The sequence below is a fragment of the Papio anubis genome, chromosome 11 (assembly GCF_008728515.1).
Source record: "Papio anubis isolate 15944 chromosome 11, Panubis1.0, whole genome shotgun sequence".
Taxonomy (NCBI): Eukaryota; Metazoa; Chordata; class Mammalia; order Primates; family Cercopithecidae; genus Papio; species Papio anubis.
In genome coordinates this window covers 76,180,997-76,194,597 of record NC_044986.1, presented here as the reverse complement: position 1 = coordinate 76,194,597, position 13,601 = coordinate 76,180,997, and the positions used below count along the sequence as shown (strand labels likewise).

Sequence of the window (13,601 nt, the reverse complement as noted above, 5' to 3'; positions counted from 1 at the left end):
GCTCCCATTATCATTTTTGGGAGTCTAAGTCTCTTTTTAGGTCTTTCAGCGCTTCCTTTATGAATCTGGGTGCTCCTTTATTGGGTGCATATATATTTAGGATAGTTAGCTCTTCTTGTTGAATTGATCCCTTTACCATTATGTAATGGCCTTCTTTGTCTCTTTTGATCTTTGTTGGTTTAAAGTCTGTTTTATCAGAGACTAGGTTTGCAACCCTTGCTTTTTTTTTTTTTTTTTTTTTGCTTTCCATTGGTTTGGTAGATCTTCCTCCATCCCTTTGTTTTGAGTCTTGTGCATCTCTGCACATGAGATGGGTCTCCTGAATACAGCACACAGATGTGTCTTAACTCTTTACCCAAATTGACAGTCTGTGTCTTTTAATTGGGGCAGTTAACCTATTTACATTTAAGATTAATATTGTTATTTGTGAATTTGATCCTGTCATTATGATGTTAGCTGGCTATTTTGCCTGTTAGTTGATGCAGTTTCTTCCTAGCATTGATGGTCTTTACAATTTGGCATGTTTTTGCAGTGGCTGGTACTGGTTGTTCTTTTCCATTTTTAGTGCTTCCTTCAGAAGCTCTTGTGAGGCAGCCTGGTGGTGACAAAATCTCTCAGCATTTACTTGTCTGTAAAGGATTTTATTTCTCCTTCACTTATGAAGTTTGGCTGGATATGAAATTCTGGGTTGGAAATTCTTTTCTTTAAGAATGTTGAATATTGGCCCCCACTCTCTTCTGGCTTGTAGGGTTTCTGCTGAGCAATCCACTGTTAGTCTGATGGGCTTCCCTTTATGGTAAACCGACCTTTCTCTCTGGCTGCCCTTAACATTTTTTCCTTCATTTCAACCTTGGTGAATCCGACAATTATGTGTCTTGGGGTTGCTCTTCTCAAGGAGTATCTTTGTGGTGTTCTCTGTATTTCCTGAATTTGACTGTTGGCCTGCCTTGTTAGGTTAGGGAAGTTCTCGCGGATAATATCGTGAAGAGTGTTTTCTAACTTGGTTCCATTCTCCTTGTCACTTTCTGGTATACTAATCAAATGTATATTTGGTCTTTTCACATAGTCCCATATTTCTTGGAGGCTTTGTTCATTTCTTTTCACTCTTTTTTCTCTAATCTTGTCTTCTCACTTCATTTCATTAATTTGATCTTCAATCACTGATACCCGTTCTTCCACTTGATCAAATCAACTACTGAAGCTTGTGCATGAGTCATGTAGTTCTCGTGCCATCGTTTTCAGCTCCATCAGGTCATTTAAGGTCTTCTCTATACTGTTTATTCTAGTTAGCCATTCGTCTACTCTTTTTTCAAGATTTTAGCTTCCTTGTGATGGGTTCGAACATCCTCCTTTAGCTCAGAGAAGTTTGCTATTACCGACTTTCTGAAGCCTACTTCTGTCAACTTGTTAAAGTCATTCTTTGTCATGCTTTGTTCCATTGCTGGCGAGGAGCTGAGATCCTTTGGAGGAGAAGGGGTGCTCTGATTTTTAGAATTTTCAGCTTTTCTGCTCTGGTTTCTCCCCATCTTTGTGGTTTTATCTACCTTTGGTCTTTGATGATGGTGACCTACAGATGGCGTTTTGGTGTGGATGTCCTTTTTGTTGATGTTGATGCTATTCCTTTCTGTTTGTTAGTTTTCCTTCTAACAGTCAGGTCCCTCAGCTGCAGGTCTGTTGGAATTTGCTGGAGGTCCACTCCAGACCCTGTTTGCCTGGGTTTCACCAGTGGCGGCTGCAGAACAGCAAATATTGCAGAACGGCAAATATTGCTGCCTGATCTTTCCTCTGGAAGCTTCATCTCAGAGGGGCACCCGGCTGTATGAGGTGTTGGTTGGCCCCTACTTGGAGGTGTCTCCAAGTTAGGCTACATGGTCGTCAGGGACCCACTTGAGGAAGTGGTCTGTCCATTCTCAGAGCTCAAATACCATGCTGGGAGAACCACTGCTCTCTTCAGAGCTGTCAGACAGGGACGTTTAAGTTTGCAGAAGTTTCTGCTGCCTTTTGTTCAGCTGTGTCCTGCACCCAGACAGAGGCAGGTGGTCCTCCTTGAACTGCGGTGGGCTCCACCCAGTTCAAGCTTCCTGGCTGCTTTCTTTACCTACTCAAGCCTCAGCAATGGCAGACACCCTCCTGCAGCCAGGCCTGCCTCCTCACAGTTCAATCTGGGACTAGCAGTGAGCAAGGCTCCATGGGTGTGGGACCCGCTGAGCCAGGCGTGGGATATAATCTCCTGGTGTGTCACTTGCTAAGACCATTGGAAAAGCACAGTGTTTAGGAGGCAGTTTCTCGATTTTCCCAGTACAGTCTGTCACAGCTTCCCTTGGCTAAGAAAGGGAAATCCCCCAACCCCTTGCACTTCCCGGGTGAGGCAATGCCCCGCTCTGCTTTGGCTCGCCCTCCATGGACTGCACTCACTTTCCAACCAGTCCCAATGAGATGAACCAGGTACTCAGTTGGAAATGCAGAAATCACCCATATTCTGTGTCAGTTACGCTGGGAGCTGCAGACTGGAGCTGTTCCTATTCAGCCATTTTGGAACCCCATCCAGAATATACTTTAATACTTTAATATTTTAACATATGAAAACCTCATAACCTGACAGATTTATGTACAAGAATGTTCACACCAGCATTACACATACTAAGTTGAAACTGGAAATAATCACTGTCTGTCAACACGACAGTAAGGAATCAGTTGTCATATATTCAATCAGTAGAAGATTGGTCAGCAATGAACACACTGTTGCTATGTGCAACAACATAGATCAATCTCACACATACAATGGCAATCCAAAGTAGCCAGACCCCAAAATTCCCTAGTGTATGAGTATGTCCTTTATATAAATTTCAAGAACAGGGAAACTAATCAATGGCAACAGTGGTTAGAATAATGAGTTCCTATAGGGAGGAGAGAGGGCATAGAAACTGACCACACAAGACCACACCACTCTGTGGTGCTGGCAAAGTTTTCTTTTTGACTGGTTGGTAGTTTTATTGGTTTTAATTTATGACAACTCACTGTGATGTAAACTTCTCTCTTATCCTTTTTGTTTATTATGGTGCACAAGTTTTTCCAAAAAGTTAAAAAGATAGTGAAGAATACATTACCAAAATTAAAAACAAGTAACCCCCAAGAAAAGAGTATAGTTATAATTAGGTCTATATGTGTTCATCTGAAAAGATGCCTGAGGGATGTAAGGGAAATTACCAATTGCAGAATTTGAATAGATGTCTGGATGTCTGAGGTATGTAACACTAGTTGTAGAAAAGTATCTGCAGTATGATCTTATTTGTGCAAAGTAAGAGAGAGAGAGAATTTCTGAGCCTATTTCTTTGGAGCCAAACCCAAAATTAGTCAAAAGAAACTTTAAAAATCAGAGCAGAAATAAACAAAAAACAGACTAGAGACCAATAAAATAAAAAGTTGGTGAGGTTTTGGTTTGTTTGTTTGTTTGTTTTTGTATTTTTCTAGGGAAAGCATCTTGCTCTGTCACCCAGGATGGAGTGCAGTGCCTCTGTCGTGGCTCACTGCAGCCTCCAGCTCGTGAGCTCCAGAGATCCTCATTCTTCTGAGCAGCTGGGAATACAAGCATGTGCCACCACACCCAGTTAAGGTATTTTTTTCTTTCCTTTTTAAAAGATGTAGTATATTTTTGTTGCCCAGGATGGTCTCAAACTCCTGGCCTCAACTGATCCTCCTGCCTTGGCCTCAGTGCTAGGATTACAGGCATGAGCCATTATACCTGGCTGAAACATTGGTATTGTGAACAAAACAAAATTGACAAACCATTAGCTAGACTAACTAAAAAAATAAGAGAGAAGACTGAGATAAGTAAAAATGAGAAACAAAAAAAGGAGACTTACAATTGATGCCACAAACAATCATTAAACATTATTATTAACAACTTATGTCAACAAATGGGAAAATCTAGGGGAAATGGATGAATTCCTGGACACATGCAACCTACCAAGACTGAACCAGGAAGAAATAGAAAGCCTGAACATACCGATCACTAGTAACAATATTGAATCAAAAATAAAAAGTTTACCATCAAAGAAAAGTCCATGATTGGATGCCTTCACTGCTAAATTCTGCCAAAGTTTTAAAGAACGAAAAAGACCAATTCTTTTCAAGCTATTCCAAAAAATTGAAGAGGGGGAAATTCTTCCAATCACATTTTATGGGGCTAGCATTATCCTGATATCCTGACAGCAAAACCAGACATAAACACAACAACAACAAGAACAGTACAGGCTAACATCTCTGATGAACAGAGAAACAAAAATCCTCAACAAATACTAGCAAACAGAATCCAGCAGCACATCCAAAATATAATCACCATGATCAAATGGGATTCATCTCAGGGATGCAAGGATGGTTCAACATATATAAATCAATAAGTGTGATACATTACATCAGTGGAACGAAGAAGAAAACATATGATCATCTCAATAGATGCAAAAAAAAATTTGACAAAATTTAACATCCCTTCATCATAAAAATGCTCAACAAATTAGGTGTACAAATCAAGTACCTCAACACAGTAAAGGTCATATACAAAAAATCCACAGCCACCATCATATTGAATGGAGAAAATTAGAAAGCTTTTCCGCTAATAATTTGAGCATGACAAGGATGCCCAGTTTCACCAGTCTTTTTTTTTTTGAGATGGAGTCTCTCTCTGTATCCCAGGCATGATGTGTTTCTCTGGGGTTTGGAAGACTCAAAATGCTCAGGGTAGAGAGGTGAGAGAGCTGTGTTGATGAAAATTAAAATATGTCATTTCTAGGTAATAGAAAGATTTACTGTGTTATTCTTTTAAAGAATGCAGTGACATTTATTAGATGTGCCAATGTAATATAGATATGTGTGTAAATATACAGCACACAATATATGTGTGTGTGTATATATATATATAAAATACATACACACATATTTGCTTAGTTTGCTGGCTGCATCAAGGAAGAGAAGTGTCAACTTCCATTCCCTTAATGTGGCTGAGCTGCCCCTTAGATTCTGACAGTAGAAGTGATTTTGAAATATATCCATAATTAGTAAATCAATTTATGCATCTCTTTGTCTCCAGGTACAGGTAGAATAAGCACATCCCTCTGACTCTGGGAAGGTTCTAGCAGAGGACTGAGCTGGAAAGAGGATTTCTGGGTAATTTTGGCAATCCACACAATGCCTGTCAGCCTCAGTTGACTGAGGCATGGAATGGGGATTTACTCTCTGTATGCCTTATGGAGTGCTGCGATGACTCAAAATGACGGGAAAGCTCCAGCAGCGACAGGCAGCTTCTTCCCAATGCTAGCACGCAGTGCAGCTGGAGAAAGGGGAAGCAAAGGGTCCCTTGAGCAGAGGCCTCGAATCTGCAGAGACGCCTGTGGGCTGTCCTTAGGGCGGCGCATGGCTCCCACTCTGCGCCCCTCAGTCTTACTTTGCCCACTTGGGAAAGCCTCATCTTCCTTGTTTCAGTCACACTGGGTGAGGAGGGAGTCCTGCCACAGGGAGTGGGACTCAGAGTGCAGTGAGACTGTGGACTCTAAGGTGGCTTTGCGTGGGCACCCAGGGCCTGGCAGTGTGAAGAGGATGTCCCCGCAGAGGGAGGTGGCCCAGCATGGGGGATGAAGCCCGAGGAGAGTGAGAAGCGCACTGAAGGAGAGCGGACCGGCGGGGGCTGTGGGGCCTGAACAGGAGCAGGAGGCTGTGGACGCGGCTGAGTGGCCTGGCATGGGCACTCGGAACTCAGCAGGGACTGGAGCAATTCTTAGGGCTAAGAGTGACAAGCTTGTGCTTCTTAACGACATTCTTTAGGGTTGCTGGTGCCATGTGCTGGTAAACTGTAGCTGTTTCTACATCAAACACGCATAGGGCCCCACTGCAGCCCGCAGGCGAGTGCTCGGCACCCCCTGGCGGCCGGTGGTAGCCCTTACGTGCGAATCCACATTGCTACAAAGAATCAATGGGCGACAAAGACAGCGTGATGAGGAATGGGATCTTTACAATAGTCCCAAAGTGTGTCCTCACAACATAGTCACTGATTAAAACCAGAAAAATAATGTAGTCATGGTAGCGAAGCGTGACACCCACCACTTTATTCAATGATCAACGTGAACATCATTATTCTCGGGGCAAACTAAAGTCCCATGCCCCTGGCAGAGTGGGAGAGGAGCGCAGCGGGTGTCTGTGGTATTTCTGCCGAAGTTACAGAACCTGAATCTAATCGTGAGACAATACTTCAGGAAAAAACAAAGTGAAGGGCATTCTGCACAGTCAGTCTCCTGTGATCTTCACACGGTGTTCAGGTCATGAAGGTGAAGGGAAGACAGAGGGACTTTGTGGGTTTCAGGACACTGGAGAAGCGTGACAACCGAATAAGGCACATGACTCAGAAACGGATCCTTTGCTATAGAGGACACTACTGGGGCGTTGGGTACATTTTGCATAGGGCCTGAAGGCTATGTGGAGTTATTGTATCAGTGTTAATTTCTTGATTATGGTTATAAGGTGAAAACGCCTTTGCATGAAAAACACACTAAAGTATTGGGGTGTTGGCGTTTCATGTTGACAACCTACTCTCAAAGGTTCAGGAAAAAAAGTCGTACTATACTGGCAATTTTTCTGTAATTTTGATGTTGTTTCAGAATAATAAAATGAAAAATGAAACTGACCAAGTCCACCTGGTTAATAAATGACAGCTGTGGTTCAAAACTCAGGTGTGCCTTTCCCCTAAAGCCATGCCCTGCCCTGCCAACCACAAGGCCCTGCACATCCGAGTTGGCCTCTGTCCCTGCTCATCACCTACAAAACAGCCCTGCCCCCCCACAGCCGAGTTGCTGGAGCTGCGCCCCACCTGCCCCTGCCCTGCACAGGCCTGACTCCCCCATCCCACACCTGGCCCAGCACTTACCACATAGTGTGGCAGGCAACACTGGGGCAGCTGAAAGACCCTGTGCTACAAATTGCACTGGCCAGCTTCCTGCTCCTGGGAGCGGGGTCCATGGCTGAGCTTCTGCTCCCCGGAAGAGCTCCAGACTCCTCAAGGGTGTGAGATTTTTCAAACCAATTCCAAATAAGCCAGGGGAGGTTTTCCTGTCTTGGTTTCCATCATCACCACCTCCACAGTTGGAGATTCCCTCCTAATCCAGATGCTTGAACCAGGACTAGGACTTCATATATCACTGGGACACTTAGCATAATCCCCATTGCAGGTTGCCAGACATCACCCAAAGTGATGTTCTACCAAAGACGGAAACAGCAGCTCTCCCATGACCTTCCAGGTGCTGCCCTGACTCCTCCAGCTGAACCTGCTAGGGCAGACGAAAGTGGAACATGCAGCATATTTCCCTGCCACTCTGTCCATGTGCCCACCAACTCGGCTGCAGGCTCCAGGGACACCAGCTGGGGGGGCCTGCCTGGGGCTCAGAGCTGAGCAAGGTTACAGGGCAGATAGGTTGGCCTGGATCAACCTGACCACCCTCAACTGGAGTGGTGACTTCTTCACTGTCTGACACTAAACCAGGAACCAAGTGGATCTCTCTGAGTGCAGGGTGGGTGACCTTAACCAGTGGAGGCATTTCTCTTCTTACAGACCTCGTATTTTTCTTTACTAGGTTCTGTGCTCCTCTCAAGGGTCCTAAGTGTTCCTCCAACCTGAGTGTTCTGCAGGGAAACATGCTGTGTAAACACCATGCCTATTTCCTGCTTGGAGCACAGGTTTTGTAGTAGAGCTCTCAGGGGTGTGGAAGAAGCCTGGCAGCCCACACCCTATAAATGCTGTTGTCCACCTGTATGCTCTGACTTGGAGGCAGAGACCCAAGCAGCTGGAGGCTCTGTGTGTGGGTGAGTTTAGCCCCATCTTCTGGGTGTTCTCCAGCATGAGGATCGCAGACAGAGAGGACCAGCCCAGCAGCCATAGGCCTGACCAAGGCCCAGGCTGGGAAGGAGGGCGACTCCCTATTTTCCACTGAGCGGTGTTTCACAGCACAGTCAACATGGATGACCTGCGAAGGCCCTCATGCTTTGATATCTTCCTTGGCCAGGTCCATCTCTACCAGGGGCTCAGCAGGGCCTAAGCCGGGGAGTGGGAGAACAGACCCCAAGGAGAAGGAAGACCTAATTACTGACTGTGAGAGGGTCATCACCCCCCTGATCATCACCTTGAGGGGCCTAGGCTGTGTTCATCTTTTTTTCATTCTCAGGTCGTTGATTTCTTAGAGCCTGAAAAGAAGGTAACTGAGCGTATGAGGGACAGATGGAGTGAGTCAGTGAGTGAGTGACCTCATCCTTGCTCCTAATAGACTGGGAGGGACAGGGCAGCTTTTCTGCAGAGCACGGAAGTCAGAGAGGTGAAGCCAGTTTCCCAGAGTAACAGTGAGGCACTGACAGAAAGGAGACTACAGTGGAGTCCAGGTCCCCGGGCTCCCCAGAGCTCTTTACTCTTCCTCCTCCACAGCAGCCTGGAGACCCCACACCTCCAGCCGGAGGCCTGAAGCGGGAGACCACGCCAGCTGCCAGATGATGCTGGGAATTTTCCGCAGGTGCCCGAGGTCTTCCCGGCACTCTGGTCTCACCTGCCCTGCCTCTCGAGCTCGCCCAGCTTCCTGAGTCCTGACAGAGCACAGTCGCGGGGGATGTTGGCAGAGGCAGCAGATGTTTCACAGCCATCCCTCCTGCAGGAGCAGCAGCTGGGCGGGCCATGGCTGTGCCCTCTGGCCCCTCACTCTCACCTTGATGGCAGCCTCTGAAAGAGCTCGCGTGCAGTGAAGGGCGTTTGTGTTGGAAACCCTGTTATCCCGGCACTCCTGGATCCCATGGCCTGCCAGGCAGGGATGGGAGAGATGGTGTCAAAGGAGACCCTGGCCCTCCAGGTACTGTGCTGGAGACCCCATCCTCTGCTGAGGGACACAGACCCCTTTTCAGAAGGCCCGTCTGTCTAGGTCCCTAGGCTGTGGGCCATAGTGAGCTGGGTGGGACCTGGTAGGCTCCTGGGGCCCTTAGGATGGTGCATCCGGGAGAGTCTGTCCTCATAGTGCCCATGGAGTGATAACTGGGACAGCCCCAGTGATAATGAGGGTCGAATCTCACTAGCTGCAACCAGTTGTGGGTGACGGATCCCACACATCCATGTCCTGTTTCTCTGCAGGCCCCATGGGTCCGCCTGGAGGTATACCATGTGCTCCTGGGAATGATGGGCTGCCTGGTGCCCCTGGTATCCCTGGACAGCGTGGAGAGAAGGGGGAGCCTGGAGAGAGAGGCCCTCCAGGTGAGCAGGGTGGGGCAGGTGGGCAGTGGGAACACGGGCACAGCAACCCTGAAGTCCGTTACACAGGGCTGATGGGGATCAGACAAACCCTGCAGCTTCCCCAAGGGCATTTGGCTCAACCTAAGTAAGAGAATGTGAACTTGAGGGAGAAAGCCAAAGTGTCTGGGGAGTGTGGTCACAATTCAGGGAAGGGCAAGTGTGGGAAGTCCTCCATGCCTCGTGACCGCCGATGGGGAGGCACGGAGTCAGGTGTGGGATGAGGGACAGCGCTGGGAGGTGAGGGAGGCGCGTCCTGGGACGCAGCGCTGGGGACAGTCTGAAGGGTGAATGCGGACCAGACATCCAGGGAGATGGTGTGATCAGGAGCCCACAGGCAGACGGGAATTTGAAGCTCAGAGCGGTAAGCAAGGCCATCAGGGCAGCGCAGAGAGCATCATGCTTGCCCTTGGTGGAGGGTGCGGGAGAGGGACTTGCCCCACAGAGGCGGGCAGACAGAGCCACTTGAGGGACAGAGCAGGAAAGAGGACAAGGGGTGGGGGTCTCAGCAGGGGCAAGGCTTCGCTAAAGAATAGGGGACCAGGGGTGTGGAGACACACTGGAGTCTTGTGGACCCTCTGAGCCTGGGGCCCGGGCGATGCCTAGCAGCAATGAAAGGGCAGAGTTCCAGGATTGCAGATGGCAAAATGCCTGCGTGGCAGCAAGTGGGGGTCTTCACTGGCCTGCCCCTCCTTCTGTGTGGGGCGCTCTCCGCAGGGCTTCCACCTCATCTAGATGAGGAGCTCCAAGTCACACTCCATGACTTCAGACATCAAATCCTGCAGACAAGGGGAGGTAAGGGGACCCCCTGGGCCTCACAGGGTAGGAGTTTCCCACAAATTCCCCTCATTCTCAGCAGCAGCTTCTAGAACATAGAGATGACAAACAGGCTCGCACATGTCAGGTCTTGGGGAAAGGAATGATGCTTGCTTTTCTGATGTCTTTGAATGGCCCAGAGGAGACAGAACCCGACACACTTCACTCCGCATTTCACAGGAAAGCAAGTTCTCCACCCATCTTACTTTCCACTGAATCCCAGGAAATGGCACCATTTCTGGCAATAAGTAATTGTTACTTAGATGAATGAATAAATGGAGGAGAGTCTAAAAATGAATTTAGAAAACTGCAATTGGAAGAGGAACAGAAGACACAGAGAGAGGCAGATGGAGAGGCTGGGGAAAGTCCGGTGGCGGAGAGCCCAGGTGAGGGAGGTGGCTTAGAGACAAAGCAGTCAGTGGCCTGACCCAGTCTCCTCTGCTCCCAGCCCTCAGTCTACAGGAGTCCATACTGGCAGTAGGAGAGAAGGTCTTCTCCACCAATGGGCAGTCTGCCACTTTTGATGCCATTCAGGAGGCATCGCCCGGAAACAGGAGCCACATTGCTGTCGAGGAATCCAGAGGAAAGCGAAGCCATTGCAAGCTTGAAGAAGTACAACAAGTATTATGCCTATATGGGCCTGACTGAGGTCCAAGCCCTGGAACTTCCTTCTCCAGATGATGAGACCCTGTAAGCTACACCAGCTGGTACCCAGGGGCCTTGGGTGAGGGGAACAGAGCAGTGTGGAGATACACAGATAGGCGGTGGAATGGCCAGGAACTGCCTGTACAACCGACTGACCATCTGCTTGAGTTCTGAGCATTATGCCACCGGGACAGGAGGATCCTGTCACGGCCGCCGGTTTCCATCCCAGGATACTTGTTCTGTGAGATGCTGGAACTCCCTTTCAGCAGAATTCCTTGCTTGTGGCTGTGGGGCTGAGAGCATCCTTAACCATTTCATTCCCCTGATGGGCCCTGACTCTTCCTCCAAATCACTGGCCAGCCTTGACACGCCCCTTGCAAACCCTCCCAGCACTGCACCCCAGGCAGCCACTCCTAGCCTTGGCCTTCAACATGAGATGGAGCCCTCCTTATTCCCCATCTGGTCCAGTTCCTTCACTTACAGGTGGCAGCAGTGAGGTTTTGGGTAGAAGGACCTCCGTCATACAGAGTGCCTGCCTCCTGGTCCTTCTGCTCTCTCTGGCCCACACTGCCCAGTGCCATCAGGGTGTGCAGTCCTGGCCAAGCATAATGGCAGAAAGAGGTGGACTTCAGGGAAACCCTATGTGGAGCTAAGGCCGCAGTGGAGATTCTCTGGCACTCTGAGGTCTCCAGGGCAGGCCTGGTCAGGTTCTCCAGGTGGTCAGAGGGCCCAGTGGTGCCCCAGAAGAGTGGTGTCCAAGCCAACCCCATGACTGACATGTACGATTTACTCCTTTGAGTCTTTGGATGCCAACTCAGCCCCCTGACCTGAAGACAGCCGGCCTAGGCCTCTAGAGTAGAGCCCCCCAGTGCAGACGTGATCCAAGTAACGTTCTGCTGATGAACGACTTTGCACTCCACTTCAGACCTCGGTGGGCATTCACACCACCCCCTCCCCCAACACCACCGGCTCCACTTTCCCCTTCCATTAATCCATTCACCCAGATAATCATTAAAATTAGCGTGTGCCAGGTCTTAGGATGTGTCTTGGGGTGGGCAGGGTACCCAGTGACTCTTGGGGATATTTATTCTCCCTGAGTCTATGTCTTCATCTATGAAATGGGGATAAAATACTTGTTGCTGTCACAATTATTACCATCTCTCCAGCTAGCAAAATTACTACCAGAGCTGTTACTAAACACAGAGGCTATTGACCGAGCACATACCACGTGCCACACACCTTGACAAGCAATTCTAATACAGCTTATTATGTACTATTCAATCTTCACGCAATGTCACGGGACCAGTATTGTTTACCCATTTTCTATAAGGACACTGAAGCTTGGAGGTTAAATGTTTTGAGTATTATTATTCCAGAGGCAAGTGGCAGAGGCTGGATCAAACCCACCTTCTGCACCTGAAACATGCTTCCAGCCGCACTCTGAGAGCTGAATAGAGAATGATTTGAGCGCCAATGGAAATTGTGAATGTGTTCACATGAGTTTCCATAGCTTTGGTTCCAAGAAACATCACATTTCTGTATTTTTGTAAATCAAATGAACTCTGGTTCTGAGCCCCCACTTACCTCAAGATTGGAAAATTCAATCTCAGGATGTGCTTTCTTTGTTTGATGGGAGGGGCGACCTGCTCTCCTCCCTGAGATGGTGCAGGGGGATGGGGAGCTACAGACACCATTTGGAAGAACACATGGGCATCATGAATCCACATGGTCCATTTGTGGGTGGGGATACCATGCCTTCCATCCTCCATGCAGCCATCTGAATGATTTCTGCAGCCCAGCAGTGATGGTGGCACTCAGGGCTCAGTCCCAGGCCTCAGTGAGCCATCCTAGTCTCATGTTGGCTTGGAATGGGACCACTCTCCCATGACCCAGGGCTGTGCAGGAATGAGACAACATCCCCAATTGCTTGAGGAGGCAGCCACATGTGTGTCCCACCTCCAGAAAGGCTCCTACTCCTCCCACCCTCACACCTGAGAACGCTCTCTTTCATGGATTTACTGCTTTTCTTGGGCAGAGAGAAGCTCTGGGTCAAAACCCACAAAATCAGATGAGAAATAGGGGAACAATTTATGATTGTTTTCTGAATGATAATTTTTAATCTGGTCACCATTCCACATGTGCTTGGGACCCAGCACAGTAATTATTGAGCCTTCCCCTAAATTAAGAGAAAACCAAGGAGAAGCATGTACAAATGTTCCTCGACTTATGAGGTGGTTAGGTCCTGATAAACACATTGCAAAATGATGTCTTAAATGGAAAATGCGTTTAATACATCTAACCTACCAAACATCATAGCTGAGCCTAGACTACTTTAACCATGTCCAGAACCCTATGTTAGCCTGCAGTTGGGCGAAATTATCTAACACAAGCTCTATTTTATAATAGGGTGCTGACTATCTCATGGAATTTATTGACTACCATACAGGAAGTGAATGAATGGTTGTATGTGTACTTGAAGTGTGGCTTCTCCTGAATTCACATCGCTTTTGGACCAATGTAAAGTCCGTAAATTATAAGTCAAACCACCATAAATCCAGGACCATGTGTATTCCCAACTTTATAAGTAAATACGCCAAGTCAATGAAAATGGATGTCTTCTCATTTCTTGTTAGGATTATTTTTACTTTCTTTATGCTTTTATTTGCTATTGTTACTATTTTATCATATTTTAAATTAATTATTGCTGGTTTATGAGAAAAACTCTTCGTTTACTTTTTTTTAATTTTAGATATTTTTATTTCTCCAAATTTGTTATTTATCAGGAGTGACTGAAATAAAAAATACAATTGAGTCCCATCATCATCATGGAAATAGC

General features: G+C 47.5%; 1 pseudogene; it reads left to right on the top strand.

Annotated features, from left to right (window-relative positions):
* Nucleotides 1-8,771: 8,771 nt before the first annotated feature.
* On the top strand, nucleotides 8,772-11,261 carry LOC110744120 (annotated as a pseudogene).
* Nucleotides 11,262-13,601: the final 2,340 nt, after the last annotated feature.